We start from the raw sequence: 22,158 nt of genomic DNA, 5'->3' as shown, positions 1-22,158 counted from the left end.
AAGTTTGATATAAAGTGTAAATGTTGTGCATATCATATTATATTGCTTATACTTACGACGCCTGTTACAAATCGGACGAGTGAAAACTAGCGATTTCTCGCGATAAACGAATGCAATTTATTACGCTCCTCCCCACCATAGCCATAGAATAGTTATAGGTTTACCTACGGCTTTGACTAATTAATAAACGACTGTTATAGCAGGGGCGAACTTTAGCTGAACAACGACTATACCTATATATTATATAGTTACCTACTACAGTTAGCCTAATTGATTGTGACTAATTAAACTTACCGGAGTGAGCTGTCTCTGGCTTAAATCGAAATCCAAGCACGCGTATATCCGTGTCGGAAATGTAAGTCAGACGAATCGCGATATCATCAGTTGTAAAATAGTTATCCGGTTGATCTGATATTTTGTATAGTCCACGCTGCAACGAGAGTTGATGGGCGGACGTTGACGACGGGCGGCGTCATTAAATACACACATTATAAAGGGATACACTATAATATAATAAAGTAATTAGTATTAGAATTTAATAGTAAAACTATTAGAATCTAATAATGGTTTCATTAAAATTTCAATAGCAAAACTAATAGAATGTATTAGCAGTAAAACTACTTGAATGAAGTAGTAAAACTACTCAAATGTAATAGTAAAACTGTTCAAATTGTAGTAGTAAAACTGCTTAAATGTAGTAATAAAACTGTTAAAATCTTATAGTAAAACTATTCAAATTGTAATAGTACAACTATTTAAACGGTAGTAGTAATATTATTCAAATATAATATAGTAGCAATTTTTTTTAATAATACATGTATTCAAATTATGTTTTTTAAGTAAACTATTAAGGACAATATTGTTTTTAAATACTTTTTACATAATTTAAAGCTTTAGTGGTTTCGATAAAACTTTGAGGGAAAGGGATTATACTGTGGTGATCAGAATTTCTTTTGTCAAACGATAACCACTAATTTTCATTGAGATGGGCGATGTTTTGGAAAATATTGATACCTATAATATATTTTTTGTGTTTTTAAAATATTTAATATACTAAAAACTAAACAGTCTTTAATTATAGTTGTTATTAATAATGAAATATAATATATTTTTGACTAACTGTTATGAATCATAAGACTATTATGATAGCCAAAAAATATTTAAAAATTATACAACTTTAATGTAGGTAGGTACTAATATAAATAATAATTACTATAATTGTCAAACAATCATAGTCACTATAATATATGTTCAAGCTTATATACCACGTAGTTTAATGTTCTTAATCATTGGTTTACCTATATATACAATTTTAAAAACTTAGAAATCATTCGTTAGAATTTCCATTTATAAACATCAAAGTTTTCAATAATTCAATATTATATATTTCGTACGATTAGATTATAGGTTTAATAAGTTATTTAAACAACAGTTAAATACAACAATTAATATTATTTGTTGTTCTCAATAAGTTAAATTAAATTGTTTTTTTATTAAGTAAGTAATTTGTTTCAATAGTCTAACAGGATAATAATAATGATAATAATGTTTTTAAATCTAAGTTTGATAATAGGCCAATTCACTCCAATGTCAAAGCTAACAAGTAATAATACAAAATTGGTTTTGTTGAACGTAAATTTGCCTTATGTTGTGTTTGGGTCAGATAGAGAAAATAAATAATGCACTGACAATCTATCTATCTTAAGTAATTTCCCCAACATTCACATTCAGCCTGGGTTTCAGGCCTTAAATGTTAGCTGACTTGTTTCGCCAATCTTTATCTGTCGTGTTTTGAAAAATAAAATGGTTGCAAAAATAAAAAATGTTTACTCACTATAAATACGTCTTCGGAAAATTGTGATTAAATTACGTCATAATATTGAAGTGTTATTTTTGTTTATCCCTTATGTTAATGGCGAATAATTTTTAAATTATTTTCAATAAAAATACGTAACTACCAATAAGCGATAAAAAATTAAAACAAATGTTTTTTCAAAATTTAATATCAACAATAACGCCATTGGATTTAGCCAAATGAATTCTATGCTCGAAGTTTTATACAAGTTCGTATAAAGTATGTCCCAATTACAAAAACCTCATCTCTTCTTTAGCATAAAAAATAAAGCGGTCAAATAAAATAACCTTTTTACTTCTGCCTTCGAAATAATGCCTGAAAGTGACTTCATACCTCTTATTTAAATAATAGTACGTCAATGACTACACTATATAGCAGTATCATAGATAATTGCGTCACCATCAACCAAAAAATATAATATCCAAATCTCTCTTTGGACCCTAATATACTTATTAACAATATTATTAAATAATATTCCACCGTCTACTATTTTTATTTCATAATAATAACACTTTTTATTATTTTATTATCTTCTTAATATCATTATTATTTACAATTATTTATGTTATTATAATGTAGAAGAATAATATTTTATACTATACCAAAATATAATTTTCCATTTATATAATTAATTGTTGAGATATGATAGTTATAGAATGTTATAAGCTGATTTCTCAATAAAATAATATATATATAAATAAAACATTATTATTATAATATCAATCGTCGATATAAGTAATTGTGAAAAGTGAAATGCTATTTTTAGGAAACGCAATAAAAAACATTTTACAAGAAAAGCCAATCGTAATATTTTGATAAAATATAAACATAATATATTATTATGATATTGTAATAGTTTCTAGCACCTTAACTGAAAAAAACAAACTTTTCACTGATGCCATAATATTATATTTTATTATTTTTTGGGTGGGCGCTAATATAGCTATTAATTATAAATGAAAAAAAAATAACCAGAAACGATTTATATTATTTTTAAATTTTCTTCATGAAAAATGTGGGTAGAGGTACTTATACTATTATATATGTTATACATTTGAAAACATAAGTAATTATTTATGATGTATTTACTTTGTCTACTACGCTTATAGTAGTAATATCGTTAGGTTTATTGATTTTTTTCTAAGTAAGTAAACATATATATATATAGCCAATATCCATTAGCCATATATATATATAGATAGATTAAATGATGATAGGAGAAATATTTGAACGATTTAGTAGATTAATTTGTAGTTTTGAACACGATATAGTATATACTAAAATACTATAATACAGGAAGTATTATATAGGAACCCACTCTGGAAATTCGATTCTTTTTAACACATTGCCACAAAATAAATGTTTAAGAACATATTTTTTAACTGTACCTATTTTTGGTCTCGGGAGAATTTGGTTTCATAGAATTATACAATAATAAAATATCCGTTTTGTATACATTTATAAAATGTAATTTCAAGGTTTGAGAAACGTTTTTTACCGCAATAAAGAAAAATAATACGCAAGCTTAAATTACTTTGGGACTGTTGTAAAACGAATTGGACCAATAAAATAATCTAACCCATATAATATTATAATATTGATCAATCATTTTGGTAGGTATTTGAATATAAAAATGAGAAATTTGTTCAATATGAGGGTATATTATATTCTATACACGCATTTAATATTTATATATTTTTTGGATTCTGAGCAGAGGTACCTATAAATGAATTAATTTTACAATGATGTGTATTTTCTTGTGTAAGTGTACACTATAAGTAGTCAATAAAATGCATTAATTTTTAAAAATCTGGATGCTTTCTTATAGCGAATTGGAACTAATTTGTACTTTTAAGAGGTTAGAATTAAAAATTCCTATTTTTTTTTTTTTTTTTTAGTATCAAGAAAACATAACAACAAATAAGGAAAAACATGAATTTTATATGCATTGAATTAACTTGGAAGTAAAAATAATTATTGAGATTTTCTACTATGGATAATACAGTTTTTATAAAATAATATAAAATAATACAATGTAAGAAAATAATTTATTGACTTATTGTGTAAACACTTCTTCCGACACCATGAGTACGCCACAGTTATCAGCTATTAGCTAAATATTTTTTTCAATTTCAACCTTAAAGCTATAAAAAGTTCTTTGAAGAAGTTTGAAAAAATAATATTGTTTTTATTTCTATTTTACAGTTTTTTTTTCGTACTTATAAAATTATGTATATTTAATCATTTAATGCCACTAACAATTTTTCTATTATTTTTATTAAAAAGATTAAATCTAATTTACAAATTATTTTTACTTATTTACGAGTTTGCGAGTTTCGATGGTACTGTTAGATATTGGTAAAGTTTTATTTATTTAATACTGACATTTCTTTTTCGTATTTTTAGCTTGTTATACTTGTATTTTAATGTTGATTTTAAATATAACGTGTAGCATGGATGTTTTTTCAAGGTTACCCAGTAATAAATCTTTAAAATATTCATTGCTATATAAGTTGTTTATATCTCAATTAAATAGTTAGAATTTTGACAAAATATTTTTTGTTTATAAGCATTGGAAGTTCAAATTAATACAAAATTTGTCAAAACCACGAAAATTACAAATAATTTTGTACAACATTTTCAATTTTTATAAATGAGGATTGAAATTTTAATTCAAGGTTTTTCTAAGAAGTTTATTTTGTAACTAACAAATCTTAAAAATATAAACAAAAATGTTTTTTGTATAAATGCGGTATTGTTTGTTCAAGTTTGGACGAATTAGATAAATAAACAAAAAATAACGATTTTACTTATTATAAGCGCTGAGAAACTACATAACTTACTATTGCTGTTTTTCTAAAAATACCGATTTAGTGTAAAAATACTAAATATTATTAAACTATTATTATAATCTGCTTAAATAAAAATTGTCTATAAGGCTCTACTAATGAAAACTTTACAATATTTAATGTATTACCAGTAAAAAGTTCATTTAAAAAAATAGCGATTATATGGATGGTACGAAATAATACAACTCCGATGAATTTATTAACTTCAATATCAAAAGAGAATTAAGGCTTATATAAAAATTAAATTCACAAAAAAATCTTTTGGTAGAAAATTCATTGACTACTAGGTCTTACATACTTTAATTCTATGCCTTTTGATTAAAAAAAAAAAAATGTATATTAAAGAACCAGAAATCTTAAAGATATACTATTAATAAGTGATTATTTATTTTCTTAGAATTATTTATTTACTGTTAATATTATTGTTAAAATTGCTATTACCATTTATTATTATGATTAATGTACTTAATGTATTAATGGTTTGTATAATTTATTTATATTCTTTATTTGTAAAATGTATGTTAAATCTAAAATCTGTAATATGTAACATGTATTGATGTAACTCTCTACCACCACCACAAGTAATTCTTAAAGATGATTAGTATTATTGTTAAACCACTAAATATATTTAAATATATAAATGTAAACACATATAATATATATATTATTGTCTATACATTGTAGTACATCATAGGTATAAACGGAAATACTTTGTAGTTTGTACCTTAAAAATGTAAACGTTGAGAGAAATTTATTGGTTTTAGAATGTTTATTTTTTCTACGGACCTTTGGAACTTGAACACTCCATAACTTCACGTAATCGTATTTCAAACGATCGACTACTCACTATTTTAACGGACACGGATATTTTTATTTCAAAAGTAAGTATTTAAATATACATTAAATTTGCAATTTTCATAGTTATAATTTATAGAACAGACATAATCACAGTCGTCCTTGAAAATCTATGTAAATCGATGTACTCTTGCTGATGTGATAGTATTTATATAGTATTAATTACTATAGAACTTACATAGGGGTAGGTACACTAATACAGTACAATATAGTGTAAATAATAAAGTGAAATAAAAATCCTATTGTAGGTTTTACAAATGCAAAGATTTTAATTTGATTATGCGACAATAATATTCATTAAATAACTAACAAAATTATTTTTTTAACGAAAACCATTAGTGTTGTCATGGTTTAATATAATAATACGTTGCGGCATCTAAATATTCCCAAATCCGTGGTTAACATATCAAAATAGTGGTTTTGAAGGATGACAATTTTGTCGCATTATGTGTTTATAGGCTATAAACAGCCATATAATATTATGTTTTAAATGAATGAGGTATTATATAGAGCTTTGTTTTGAAAATTTCGTAATCACATAAAATAGGTTTACGATTTCTGTGTGATTCCTTGTGTTGACGCAACTATAGTAACTACGAAACTATTTTTTGGGGTGTAAAAGGGTCTTTACTCTTTAGCACTCCCGAGTTCAAATTTAGTATTCCTTGTTTTTTAGGCCTACCTATAATAATTATAGATATACATCACCAATCTTATTTTTAAAATATAAGATATTTATCAAAAAAAAAACAATTTTAATGATTTGATCATAAGACATAATTCATGATACATCATGATTGCAATTCTTATAATTGATGAACAATTAGCTATCAAGTACACATGTACGGGCTACAAGGGAATGGATAGTTTATAAGGTAGTTTTGTGATAGGGTCACTCCAAATAGCACTGTATAGATATTATACGCTATGGAAAAGTGTAGTATTACTATTAACGTATTAAATTCTTATACATTTTAAATAAGATCGACTAAATCATAAGATATCAAACATTATTTCACCGTTGACTATCGTTGACTGAGTGTTTGTGTTTACCATTTTATATTTGCATAGTATACATTATATACATTTTTAAAACGTTCAATATATTTTAAAAATTTATCAATATCTGATTCAAATGATAGGTTCTTGGGGGGGGGGGGGGGTTGAACCCGAACCTCCCCCCGTAAATACGCCACTGATTATACAATTATATATAGTTTAAGATAATGTAAAAAAGTGGTTTGTTATTAAATAAAAGTATATATTTTTATACTAAAAATATTGATGTTGTTTTAGAATAATAATTACTTATTGCAGTTTATAAATTAAAGAGTGGTATTTATGGATGTGGGAGCGTAGCCTTCACGGGTCTATAATCATTACATTATTTCAGCATTCCCAATATTTGAGCTCTAGTTGCTTCCTTCCACTTTCATAACACAAAATAGTTGTTCTAAAAGTCTGTACGGAAAATCTTGAAACATCCGATAAAATATCTTGTCTAATTATATAATAAATAGTTTTATGATATGACTTTACGTATCTTCGTTAAATTATAGAGGCGGATTCAAAGGGGATTCGTGTATTCCCTTTCCCTTAGTAATTATATTATATTTTAAAGACCTAACATTAAATTTAATATTGTGAATACAAAAATTTGAAAAATGTTGACTTCCTCTAAAAAAATTTCATCTCAAATTTTGTGTATACTTAATATAAAACTTGTTATGATGAGTAAAGTACCAATTAAACTATAGAGTGAAACATGACTAATTTGTGACAGTATTTACGTAATTTTAATTAACAACAAATTACTATTACATTAATTGTGAAGCTTTTTATTTTATCTGATATTACTGATGGTTATCTGATGGTTGTAACAACAATTTAACAGTGGTTTTATCAGTTTGAACTTCACAGTAAAGCGGTATCCAAGGATGATAAAAAAAAGATTATTGTAGGTATAGAAAAATATAATAATAAATAAATAAATAATAATATATATATATATTATATATCTCTAATATAATTTAAACAATATATTCATATGCAAGGTTTAAAGAGTTTGTTTATTTTATACTTGACTGATTTGACTGAAATTTAGCAGCGTGTTATGCCAAGTAACTACGATTTAACATTTGAAATTTGAATATGTTTATTTTTGCTTATTTCGATGAATTTTTCTATGCTTTTTATTTGTTTTTTTCTATGTGTTTTGTTGTTTTTGATAAAAAAAAAAATTCTATTTTGAAGTTATTAGTAGGTGGTGACCTTGACAAAACTAATAGGTTTTTACAGAATCGAGAGCTTAAGTACAAATATTTAGTATTTTAAAATATAGTATTAAACATTTTTTTTAATGAAATTGTTTGTTTTTTTAGAGTTAAAGGAAGGTAACCATTTAGACAAATTTAGTGTTCTCATTTTTTCGTTTATTATTTATGTTTTAAAACCCTTGATTAGCATTATTATCTATTATTAGTTATGACTTATACTCGAGTTATAGAGTTTGTAAGTGTTTTTTTAGCACTTGTTCTGACGATTTTAGGAGTTTCAAGTAGGTATCAAACACTGATAATAATAAACAAATGAAATTTATATGATCCGTTACTTCGTATATTTTATGTACTGAACTAAAATTTGTGTTATATGAAAAATTACGAAAAACAGGTCCTATGGCGATTTAAATGGAAAATTTAAGAAAGGTCATAGCTGGAATATATATATAATTTATATATGGCCATACGGACACGTTTGTGTGTGCTGCAAATGAACTTGGTTGCACATTATCTAGTCGAGACATTGCACAATATATAGCCAGTATAGGTATTGAATATAATATTATGTCGCAAAACGTTTCGAATGTCGACAACGCGCGTAGGTCTATAATCCCGAAGACCTTAATTAGAATTATAATCGGTATATATATATATATATATATATTATATATCTCTAATATAATTTAAACAATATATTCATATGCAAGGTTTAAAGAGTTTGTTTATTTTATACTTGACTGATTTGACTGAAATTTAGCAGCGTGTTATGCCAAGTAACTACGATTTAACATTTGAAATTTGAATATGTTTATTTTTGCTTATTTCGATGAATTTTTCTATGCTTTTTATTTGTTTTTTTCTATGTGTTTTGTTGTTTTTGATAAAAAAAAAAATCTATTTTGAAGTTATTAGTAGGTGATGACCTTGACAAAACTAATAGGTTTTTACAGAATCGAGAGCTTAAGTACAAATATTTAGTATTTTAAAATATAGTATTAAACATTTTTTTTAATGAAATTGTTTGTTTTTTTAGAGTTAAAGGAAGGTAACCATTTAGACAAATTTAGTGTTCTCATTTTTTCGTTTATTATTTATGTTTTAAAACCCTTGATTAGCATTATTATCTATTATTAGTTATGACTTATACTCGAGTTATAGAGTTTGTAAGTGTTTTTTTAGCACTTGTTCTGACGATTTTAGGAGTTTCAAGTAGGTATCAAACACTGATAATAATAAACAAATGAAATTTATATGATCCGTTACTTCGTATATTTTATGTACTGAACTAAAATTTGTGTTATATGAAAAATTACGAAAAACAGGTCCTATGGCGATTTAAATGGAAAATTTAAGAAAGGTCATAGCTGGAATATATATATAATTTATATATGGCCATACGGACACGTTTGTGTGTGCTGCAAATGAACTTGGTTGCACATTATCTAGTCGAGACATTGCACAATATATAGCCAGTATAGGTATTGAATATAATATTATGTCGCAAAACGTTTCGAATGTCGACAAACGCGCGTAGGTCTATAATCCCGAAGACCTTAATTAGAATTATAATCGGTATATATATATATATATATAATATATATTAAATAAATATAGTATACAATATTCCATAAGCTTACACATACACGTACGCATGTGGCTATATAGTATATACACAGGGTGCGATTTAGGGTGTTTACTGCTTACTGCCATTTTTTCATCTAAAAATTAATTTATTAAAATTATGAATTTGAAGTTTATCAATTTTTTTTTAAGACCGTATTTTCAAATTTTCGCTATATTTTGTATCGCTTAAGGAGTATCTTGTAATGACACTAACTTCTGTTTTTCAAATGAGATCCAACCCTTTTTACTATAAATAATTATTTATAGGGGATAATTATTTTGAAAATTTCCATGTGCCTAATTCAAAATTTGAACGAGTAGTGTAGGTAGTAATTAACTTTAAAAATGTCTTCTACTCAGAATACTGGTATTCAAAAATATTTTTACGAACATATTGTAAAGTAGATGTGATATTTGATCTAGTGTTTACTGCTGTTCATTACGATCGGGCGAATTTTACAAACTATTTTTAGTGGGAAACCCTTAAAAAGAACCACCCTGTGCGTGATTATAATATAATGGCACACTGGTAGCTCCTAGGTCGCGTACGTGCAACACTGTGTATAATACGTATATATAACGATATATTATTATAACGCTTCTGTTGCCGCCGCCGAGCCGCGGCGGTGTTCATTAAAAATCCGTTGCAAAGCACATTTCATTTAATCGCCGATAACTATATATACAATTTTGTCCCGGTGCATTAAATCCGGCTCAATTTATCGTACCGCGAACTTTTGACGGTTACTAATGGTTCCTCTTGATTTCGCTGATGAACAGGTATTTCGGCGGAACAAAAGCGTCTGGAATTAAACAGCGCGTGTAAAACCCCTTCCGCATTGTTTACTACACATGCATAATATGCCGTCTAAATTGCACGCTTAATGAACACGCGCCCGCGCACACACGAGGTATTCGGCCGCAGAACTTTATATTATTATAATAATACGTATACGCATCATAATAATTTATGTGATGTTAATTGATGATTAAAACCCGAAAACAATAATAATATATTACCTCTCGAAAAACCACATCGCCCACACCTCCTACTGTACATAATGTACGTCACGCGTATTAATAATAATATGTGTACGCGACGACGACGACGACGGAGCCGCGGTCGCCCATCCCTCGTACCAGGTATACTTAGCGTAATTGTAAACCATTAACCGTGGTATATATTAAAATACGTATATCATCTCGATCGCGGACTCGAATGTGGGTACACTTGAGGGTCGGCGGTCGGGTTGGATCCTTAACATTATCTAATATCTACGCACCTATCACGTCGATTCATTCGTTGCGGGCGACGCGACGCAATTTTATAATATATTAAAGCGGTTTTTATGTTAATATAATATAATATTATAAACACTTATTATTCCGACCTACCTGTCTGATTATACTGTACTCCGATGCGGTGCGCCGACATTGTCATGGAAATATAATTCATAGGACCAAGTTGTTTTAACCGGAAATTAAATCGTAGTACCAGATAATCTTGTCGGCTCCGCGAACGCGCGTTTACGTCTACTCCTGGAGAATATTTTCAATAGCGCGTGCACAGACGGAAAGTCAATAAACGAGAAAAATTCGAAAGCATAAATAATATTTGGTACATTATATTATGTACAGGTAATATTGTCGCAAACTAGACGCCAATGCCATTATTTTATATTTTTAAAATTTAAATTGTTTTTTTTTTTTCGATTTAATACCTATCTTTTTAAAGTGTTATAAGTACATTAAGTTATAGTAAACGCCTTAGTTATCAGATATAAAACAATTATATTTCTTAATTTGAAAATTAGTTAAAGTGTCTAGTACTTTTTATACATCTCAATTTTAGCGACTTTTCTATAGTACCTATAGTTGTTATTGTTTTGACAACAATATTATATTTTGTATCAGTAGATACAAATGTATATATTATATTGCAGCATGAAAGGGTGTATGAGGTAACACTTCCACCACCCTCTAAATAAGACAATTTTTCAGACCAATTAAGATTTTGTAGACTTTGAACATCAATTTCTAGCACCCACTTATATTTAGAATGCACCCACCAAAAATTGACAAGTCTCTTCAAATGAAGTCTTCATAAAGTAAGTACCGTAAAGTAAATAATTTTTTTTCATATTATACGCATTACTAAATATTATATGGCGATTGGATAAATATAATGACTTAGTATTTTTGCCCTACAGTGTATAATGTAATAGCTAGCGTTTATTTATCAATAAGACTTATACTTACTTTTTACTAAATTTGCATTAATAATATATACTTTGTCAAAGTATTATACAGGGAAAAGATTTTTATTCAAATAAACATTTTATATTTTACATACCTTTTGTAGCATATCGTAGTGTTAAATTATTATGTTTAAATTATAAAATACACATACCCATTCAACACCATATAAGAAAATTGCAGGTGCTTAGGTTAAGATGTAGTTGGATCATGAGTGTTGTCTTCGTTTCACATTGACATTAAGTTATAATAGGGCTCGGATTTTATTATTTTAAAGTGTAATAAGCAACTAAAAATAGCACACGATTGTTTAAAAAAAACAAAGAAAAAAGCCTAAACACAATTTAACATGAACTAATTATAAAAATGAATAAAAAATTTTTAAATATAATTTAAATTAAAAAAAAGTATTAACTACCATGTATTTCTCTAGATTTTCAGTAGTGAAACTGACTCTATTGCCTGACAGAATTTTTTTAAACGTAGAAAACAAACTCTCTACATCTACTGAAGTGCATACCTCATATAAGAGGTTTCAAATTAAAACACTAGATCTTAAATTTTGAAATGGTTGATATCGATGTTATAAGCATACTGACCGTATAGGTATTGCACTTACATGCAGGCTATATGTAAATTGATAATTTATACGTTCAATAAATTTAATAAACAAACCGATAACGAAAACAATAATAATCCAATATCCGTATTCTGGGTTTTTACATTTCTTATTCCTTATTTTTTTTTTTCATTATAATACCATAATAAACATATAAAAAATACACAACTGGAATAATTGAAAAAAGCAATAAAAAATAAAAATAAATTGATTTATTTGGAATCAAAATGACGTGAAACGAATGTATATGTATAAAAATTAGATTTCTATCTTATATATAAAAAAAGAAGCATAATATGCTTTAAAATCCGAGCTCTAGTTATATCCTATTATAGATTACACATAACCTAACCTATATATTATAATATGGTATAACATATTAAAATGTATATTCTATAATTTTAATTGTGTGTTATTTTAGTTTAAAATAGTATTATGAATTGATATAATACAGTTTTAAAGGTATAAATTGTGTTTTTCATTGGTTTTTTATGATACTATAATTTTTAAGCGAGTTATAAGAATGGAAAATATTATAAAAAACCAAAAGGAATACTCGTAATATACAGTGTTCTTTTTCGTCAATTTAATTTAGTATTTAACCGAATTGTATTACGTAATTGGTTTAAATGAACTTTAAATCGCATTGTAGTATATTTGTATGACAGTAACAACATATGCTGGCAAGATGTCCTCTTAAGTTCCTACCTAATACCTTAATACCTAATAAAACACGTTTGAAAACAATAAAAATAAAAATTTCAGTCTCTTTTCTTTTTAACCTATTTAGTTGTAAATACGGTACTTATAACGAAATACAATTGATTTAAAGATTTAAGTTTAAAATTGTAATGAATCTTGTAAAGTTTAAATTGTATGTTTTTAATTTTTATAAAATTTTTATTAAGTTGTCTACTTAATTTGTCAAAGCAACGAGACGTGTAAATTAATTTTCGTTGCACACAACTTTTAATTATTATTATTTTATTTATTTTTTTTACTTAATTTTTAGTTGGGAAGTTGAAAGTTGGTTGCTGAAACTGAACCGTTGTAAATTGCTGAGGACATTAACGTCATGTGTCATAAATTGAGTAGGTACGTCAAAATTAAAAACTTCTATTTTTATAGTTTACTACTCATTAAATAAATGATGTAAAGTGTGTGACTGTATTAAATTGCATTTGTAATCAAATTACTTTCATTAATGAAACGATACACATAATTTATTTAGCTTAAAACATCGAGAAAAATGTATTTTTATATTTACCTTAACCAATAATTGTTACTATTGTATTTAATGCAAATCTACGAATTAATAATTCTATATAAAATAATATATTATATTCAGTTATTGTATATTGGTGACAAAATTCATAAAAAAAATTAAAAAGTATTCAATTGTTTTTTAAACATAAAGTCGTATCTGTTTGATAAATTATAGCTGATTAATAAATAATATATAATGCTTTCGTAACTCCTATAGTGTTTTTAGAAGTATATTAATATTAATTTGTTAATTTGCATTTATATACATATTTTAATCCATTACCTCGTTAAATTGTATGACATTTACATCATTTTTGTCGACCATTCAAAGTTTAGTTGTTTTGTAATAGTTAACGAATAATGCAATTATCACGGTTATTTTATTATTTGATAAAATAATTCGATCCATCAAACAGGTAGGTTAAATTAAATAAATTAAATGTTTTATACAGTCTTTTGTAAATAATTTTATGATAAAAAAGTCATTGTTTGTAATGTAAACGGATTATTATATAATTTACGATTTATTATTATGTCCTCCTAAAAATATATTCTACTCAATTTTTAAAAACTATATTGTGGTGTTGTATTTGGAACTCACTTGATTAAATGACTGACATGAAATGACATTATTATATGCATACGTTTCTCTTTCTTCTTCTTGTTTTTTTAATAATAACAGTACCGATAAAACCATTTTATAAAATTTACTAATACTAATTAGTATTAGTATTAGTATTTTATACTAATTTATATAGTTCTTCTTATGCCCATTTAGAATTATGAGTTATGGACAACAACTTTGGGATATGTTGAAAAAATCTAATTCAAGCAATCCAAAACGTAGCTTTTCGAAGACTCCAATTCTCCACTATATCTTCAATCTGGATGCATAAAGATTTGAAATGATGAATACTTTTGATAATGATCATGTTTTTTTATACGCTTTTGTAAGGAACTTCAAAGTCATCTCAATCCCCATTTACATAGGATCTTTCTATCTTAACATTGTTAAGAAATCATCGTCATAGGTTAAAAAAAGGAAGCCGTTATGCGACTTGTTAAAAATATAATAATATTTAATCTTATAACTAAAAAATTCTAATTAAAAATAAATAAATGTAAAACAAAGTAAAAAAAATTAATCAAGTTAAGTGTCACTAATGGGTGACTCCTTCAATCAACCCCTTTCATGTTTTTATGTTTATACTTACTATACTTACTAAAAAATATGTAAGTTACTGCATTTTTTTTTTTTTTGTACAGATTTTTAATTTATAATAATATAATATACTATTATACGTATTCTGTATAATATGCTCTTAAGTATAAACGAAAAATTTAAACAGCCATACACTTTAATCTAACCCGATGTTTGGATTTATATTATTTTAAAATCAGCAACATACGCTTTAGAAAAATCAAATTTATTATATCGTTTGCTTTAATATTAGAATAAATTAACTTGTTATAAAGCTTATTATAAAACTATTATGATCTAAGCTTTAGGGTATCTCATATAGGTTTATATTGATATTTTTTATTTTATACTTTAAGTGTATTATATGAATATGTAAAATATTATAATTTAAAAAAAATGCATAATTCGTTTTAAAATTAAAATATTAATCTTACAATATACCTTAGATAATATTATTACCTTTAATTTTTTATAGTAAGTCAATTTAATCTAATAGGTATTAAAATTAATATATCGAAATTAGTTTATCAAAAATGTGTAAAGCTTGGTAGTTGGCGTGGACTCGAGAGAAAAAAATATCCAATGCACTGAAATTCACTTAAATATGATATTGGCTTGTGGCTAGCAATATCATTATTCATCAACAGTTATCTGTTGCTATATTACTAATATCAAAATTAATTTAAATATTTTCACTTAATACTACAATTATTGTTTGCATTAGATAATTTTCGAACCTCGGAATAGTAGTCATAATTTTTGTAAGTAACAGGTAACTAAACATTGTCGACTTACTGATTTATTTTTTTTCAATATTCCATTTTTTTTTAAAAATTTAAGTGCTGCAAATCCATAAATTCGAAAATATGGACATAGTGAAAAATCACTATTCTCTTATCTATTATACTTCACTCGTAATTAATTTATTATTAGTAATTACAGTTATCATTTATTATTAGTAAAAGTAAATAACTTTTATAATAAATAACTTTTTATTATGCTTAAAATCAGTTAAATCTCATATTGGTAACAGTTACTACAATGATAAACTGATAATAAAGAGTTAAAAAGTGTTTGTTAAAACTGTGAAATCCCGTTATCATACATAGGTAAGTACTACTTACAAAAACCACTATCTTGGTTTACCATTATATAATAATCTTTTGTTGTAAGAAAAAACTTACATAATTACAATATAGTTGACAAACTTTTAATTTATTTACACTATATAGTACCTACTATATTTCAAGGATGGGAAAGTTAATAAAAATAATTAAATTAAGATAAGTTAAGTGAACACAATATTGTTAAGTTAGGAGCTTCCAAATAATAAATTTAACTAAGTTTAAAGTTATTAAGTTCATATGGAAAAATATGAACATAACTCAGTTTAAAATAAGTTACCTACTTGATTTATTTTTGTATTAGTACGCAGCTCACATAAATAGTATTTTGAGCCTATCTACCTATATATAGTATTATTTTGTCAAAAAACAGAAGTTATAGTATTACTATTATTATAATATTAGATTGTTTTTGTTTAAAACGGTACCTATAGATATTATATAGTCATATGGTATAAAACCATTAAAACCAAAAATGTCAAAAACACTTTTAATTTTAACTTGATAGATTATTATGAAATCAACTGAAAAAAAATTATTTCAAGTTTCAACAGTCAATTAAACTAGGTAGTTAAGTTTAAAAGTTTAAAAAATTTAACTTTTTAACTTCCATTTAATCCATCTTTACCGTATTATATATCTACGTTATGACAAAATATATATATATATATACATATATATATATATATATTGTTTTAGGTATGGATTAACAGTATCATCTCTGACTTAAAATATAATATTTCATATTATACTGTTATTTTATTTCACAAAAAATCGATTACGTTTTAAAATAAAATATAAAACACTTAAAATTAATTAATTTATACCTATTGTAATACAGGTACTATTCGTAATCGTTTCGATTTGTATTTGATGATGGATTTGTTGACATTTAAATTTAATTATTCTGATTTTACCATACAGAACGTTATTACGTTGGGTATATTTATACAACACACGTTTTAAAATCCACACCGAATCGTTTAGATTGTACACGACCAAAAGTTTTCAGGCTACGCCAGATGTCCTCCGGATTGACGGCTAGTCCAAAACTTCCGTTTCGGAATTACTGTTGTTATAAAAGTTGTCCTCTTTACGATCACGTTCCAAAGTCTCGGCGTATTTGTCATAAACAGTAAAACAATGCATTTGCTCTTTATAAATGACCGTTTGAAACTATTTTCTCAGACTGTAAAACGTTCAACTATAATATCTATGTGATTTGTGTATAAAGATATATATATCTAATGTATATTATATTTATGAAAATGGCGTGTTGCGTATGTAAAAGTGTATGTAAGGATTTACTTATTTAGGTAGATTGATTTTTAAACAAAATAAAAATTTGGTTTTATTTTTTATTTGCGGCAAATCTTGTTTTTGCCACGTCATATTTTTTCAATTCTGTTCTCTAGCTAATTTATTATTAAACGTGTATCTTTAGAGTCTTAAAGTTTTCAAACGACATCGCATCCTGTAAAAATCTAGTCAAAATAATAGTGAAATTTATTACGTACGTAATAAATACCTCCATTTATGTCATGGCAATAGGCTCAAATATAACTAAAATATTATATAACTCAGAGACTGACCTATATAGGTAACCTATACTAAGTATATATTGCATAGAAGGCCCACATTAAATTTAAAATACTTTTTGTACCTATCTGACATAGGTTGGATATGAAGAAAATTTATTTAGGGCAGAGGTTATGTTCTTCCAAATCATCCTTTTCTATATAGTAGTTTCAATGAGTTATCTGCTTACGAGTTGTAATCCGACATAATCATTGAAAATCACAAGTATATTATAATGGATTTAAAAACTATTGTACATTTCTATTTTTAACAAGTATCATAATTATATAGCTATTGCAACATATTGGAACTATTTGATGTTATTATAAATATATTATTCATTACCTCGTTGAATTCAATATTGCGATGATTTATAAATTAGAGTTTATCTTTATTTATTATTACAATTTGTCTTTGGCTTCGTAGAAGAAAAAATAAATTTTATTATTTATTAAAATTATTCAATAATAATTAAAATGTTATTAGTGTTAATTGCAGCTTTATGAAATTATTAACTGTCATTAATGATGTTATGTAAAATGTAAATATACATTATACACGTGTGTTATGAATATAATAATCATTTGTGAAATATTTTCTTTCATGATGTATAGAAACCACTTCCAAGTCAGCTATAAAGCTAACACGCTCGAAGAGTTTCTAAAGAATTTCTAACAATTGTTGAATTGTATACGGTTGTGTGTCAACCGGTGATATTCATATTCATATTCTGTTTTCACTTTATTTCTTTATACAGTTGTTATTAACAAAATTATTATGTCGTATATTATTATTATTATTTAAAATAAAATGAGTATTTTATTATTTTGATATTTTCCAAATTAGAGCTCATAGATATTTTTATTAACATTTTTATACCAATAGTCGTTCCCTTAGAATAATTTTACTAAAGTGTACTAAAGGTTACTAAAATATTGAAAAATCACTTATTAAATAATTAATTTTGTTTCAATGTTTTATGAAGTGAATACAGTATACTCGTTTAAAGTTTAAATAGATTTTTTGTATAAATAGCATTAAGCTTATTTAAATTCTAAATGTTTTAAAAATTTCATTCTATGTAGTAAATACCTAATAGATATGTAAACGCGATGAAAAAAATTAGGCGTTTACCTAATATTTGATCAGGATATTTTATTCTTAGATTAGTGAGGGTTGATGGTGTTATTAATTTTGTTGCAGTTGAAAAAATGTAAGTCTAATGTGTCAGTTTGACAAAAAAAAGACTTTATTTATTACAGTTAGTTTATTGAAGCTAAGCACAAAAAGCTGGACTATAGAATTCACTTATTGAGGCCACTTCTATGTTCAAACTTGACATTATCTCTTAAATTTATTTTATATAAAATCAATATAGACGTATGGCTTTGTCATCTAGGGTTCTGCCAAGAATTCTAATAAAAGAGCCCTTGAGGGTTTCCAAAATATCTGTCTTCACCTAATATGTTACAATCGAATCTTTAAAATTTGCCCTTGTACTTTGTCCTGATTAAACTTTACATCTATTCTACACTCTATGCAAAACCATATTATATTAATAACTAATATCTTTAGTATTAAGTTTAATAGCTTAGAAATTCAAAGTTAAAATTTTTAATTTAGACATAGAAAAATAATCATCTGTTTAACAATTTACAATAAATAAAAATAGATCTTGTTTTAAACATATAATACAGAGTGATTATTTTAAAAGTAACACTTATTTTTTGAAATTTGAAATTTTTTGAAAATATATGTTTTAGAAAAAAAAATTGAATTAAAAAGAACATTATTGGAGCAATTTATAATTTTACAACTTTTTTTTTTAAACTTTGTGTTGTGATGACTTCAATCATATTTTATTATAAAAAAATATTTCTATAATCGTTAAAATTTTTAAGACAATAATGAATGTTCATCTTTAATATAATCACCTTGTATACATTTAAATAAAATAAAATATTCGGTGTGCGCGACCGCCATAAATTATACTACCTACTTATATATAATTGTTCTTGTACCTGCCAAGAGACAAAAGACGAATCCACGGGTAAATAACGCACGAACGTAGAGCAGAAAACAAAGGCAGAGCATACTATTATAATAATATTGTACAGCAAGTCGTAGCGCGTTTAGATAGCGCCTCGCCATGAATCCGCTCCTGTGATTCGCGGTCTACATTATTTTATGTACCTATATAACAATATATTATATATACTTTTCAAGTATAATATATTATATATAAACGAGTATTAAGTAAGCGCGGGTTGACTATATATGGCGAGACTTAAATAACTCGCTCGGCTTAAAAAAAAAATAATTATAATAACAGAACGGTCTAAAACGTATGAATATAATATGCGTTTCACAACTATTTTTTCCTATCCCATGCGTATTGAAAAAACACAAACAGGTTTATAATAATATAATATAGTTGATAATGCCAACTACGTGTAGATATCTCGGACTTTGACCATTTTTAAATTATGAATTTTTTTATCGAAAATTTAACAACGATCGCACACTTATCATAATGCACTGCAGAGTTTGACTTGGAAAACTCATTAATTAATTACTCGATGTTATACAATAATTATGAAAAACGTGTTGCCCAGTGACAATTACATTGACATTGACATTATAATACATATTATATACTGAAAAGAGCTTATCGTTTCCATACTATATATAGTTGAATTCATAATATTGGAAGGGGTATAGCTATTCTGTTCCTACAACGTATGCTTTTGAGTTTAAACTTTAAACACTTGAAAGCTGAAAAACCATAAATTTATTTTGACAAATTTTGAAATTTTAATACAATCTCAGTAGATAATTAGTTTTTATTCCATAAACTAATAAACAGAAAATGTATTTATAAAATTTTTTTAAAAGAAAGGAGGAGTATTCTTGGGCATATAACGTCCTATGAATATAAGTTCCAGTAAAAAGAAAATGAAGTATTAGAGTACCTACACTGGAATATCTGGAAAATTGGTTGGTGTTTCTTAATTTTACCTAATCAATCACTTGTTTGCGTATAATTTATAGTAAGTACATACTTAGAACATTAGAGTGCAGCCAAAAGTAATTCTTTACCTAATAAATAATATTCTTTTAGGCTTCTATATATTATTCAGAAGTCTCATCATCATCGATTGATCGTATAGTCGCTTATTCTTTAGGTAAGTTGAATTTTCTTGTTCACACTTTTAATTTTTTCGGGTTTTTGCCTATTGCGTCTTACTTCAATTAAGTTAAGATACGAAAAAAGTATCTAAAAAATAGGCAAGTATACATCGATATAAATTTATGTTGTCTATCTATTATTTCATAATGCATTTATACAGATGAAAATAAAATAAAATAATATATAACAAATTATATACTATTTCAGTACTACCATACTCGCTTAGCCATAATTTGCCATAAAGGTCCTTGAAAAAAATATATTTTATTAAGTTTGTTTAAAATGTTATTAAAATAGTTCATAATAATCATAGTTAATCCAAATTAGTTAAAATTCAACTTCAATGTAATACATAAATATAGCGATTGAAGTGTCATCGCTCACTGTTTAGACAAGGTCAAAAACTAGCAGTTATCAAGTCTCAATAATTTGTGTTTGATCAAAATAAATCAATCCGACACAAATTATGAAACGTAATCACATGGTACAAACATATTGTATACATGAGTCATATTATATTTTGAATAAACAGAAAATATAGAGTTCGGGGTTAAAGTAAATTATATTTATTTTTCTCAAGTAGTTTAGATTTCATTCATTATTACTACTACGCAATTAATAAAAATCATTCTACGCGCACACGCACACGTCACACACGTACCCACACATATACAAAATTGTTGATATAAATAATGTATGTGGATTTTCTTATGAATATAATAATATAATAGGAACTTTTTTCTTATCAAGTATCATATTTATTTTAAATTGATTTATCGATAAAATAAATCACCTATATAATTATTTTTCATAATTTTATAAATTCATAATATAGCATTCATTATTTTGGATATTATAATTATTCTATCGGAGATAAAAGATATAAGCAAAGAAATCATAAACTTGGTGTACATACTTTTGCAGAATTCATGTTCAGTAATGATGTGTTTTGTTTGATTTGTTTTTTGATATAATAATAAAATGAAATAAACACATTTTATTAAAATATATTTAAGTACACTGACACACTGTAGTTTCTCTTGTTGAAAGAATTTGATTCCTAAAAAATCCTAAAATAAAGAATGTCCAAAAGTATAATCTCCTTTGGTCGACAGTGAGGAATTATATTGTGGTTGACCTAGATAAGTTTTAATGGCTTACAGCCGACACCGTTAGGGTTTAAATACAATATCTCATTGTTTAAAATCGACTACTATTTAACCAGTCGATTATGTGTTTTAACAAGTCACCGAAAAAGTTAAGTTGGAAACTAAATTATACCCAATTAATTAAACGAATTGTTACTTATATGTATTTTATGTTTATAAATGTTCAAATGTTTACATATAAATAAATCAGTTTTTAACAACTTTTTTAACATAATGTACCTAATCAAGTACGGATTGTATACCTTGTGAAAATCTATGCACGATAATTTGAAAATATTAGTTTCTATAATATTT

General features: G+C 25.7%; 1 long non-coding RNA gene across 2 annotated transcripts; it reads left to right on the top strand.

Annotated features, from left to right (window-relative positions):
• The first annotated feature begins 10,520 nt into the window (after window positions 1-10,520).
• LOC114124842 (uncharacterized) lies at window positions 10,521-14,576 on the top strand. 2 transcript variants are annotated; one of them, XR_003592479.2, is made up of 4 exons: window positions 10,521-11,099; window positions 11,463-11,569; window positions 13,349-13,431; window positions 14,381-14,576. It is a non-coding gene; the product is annotated as an uncharacterized LOC114124842 (long non-coding RNA). The 2 variants fall into 2 exon arrangements; XR_007604154.1 differs by lacking the exon at window positions 14,381-14,576 and having other exon boundaries at window positions 10,523-11,099; window positions 13,349-13,621.
• Window positions 14,577-22,158: the final 7,582 nt, after the last annotated feature.

Source organism: Aphis gossypii, chromosome 2 (genome assembly GCF_020184175.1).
Source record: "Aphis gossypii isolate Hap1 chromosome 2, ASM2018417v2, whole genome shotgun sequence".
Lineage (NCBI taxonomy): Eukaryota > Metazoa > Arthropoda > Insecta > Hemiptera > Aphididae > Aphis > Aphis gossypii.
This window is presented reverse-complemented; position numbering and strand designations above follow the sequence as displayed.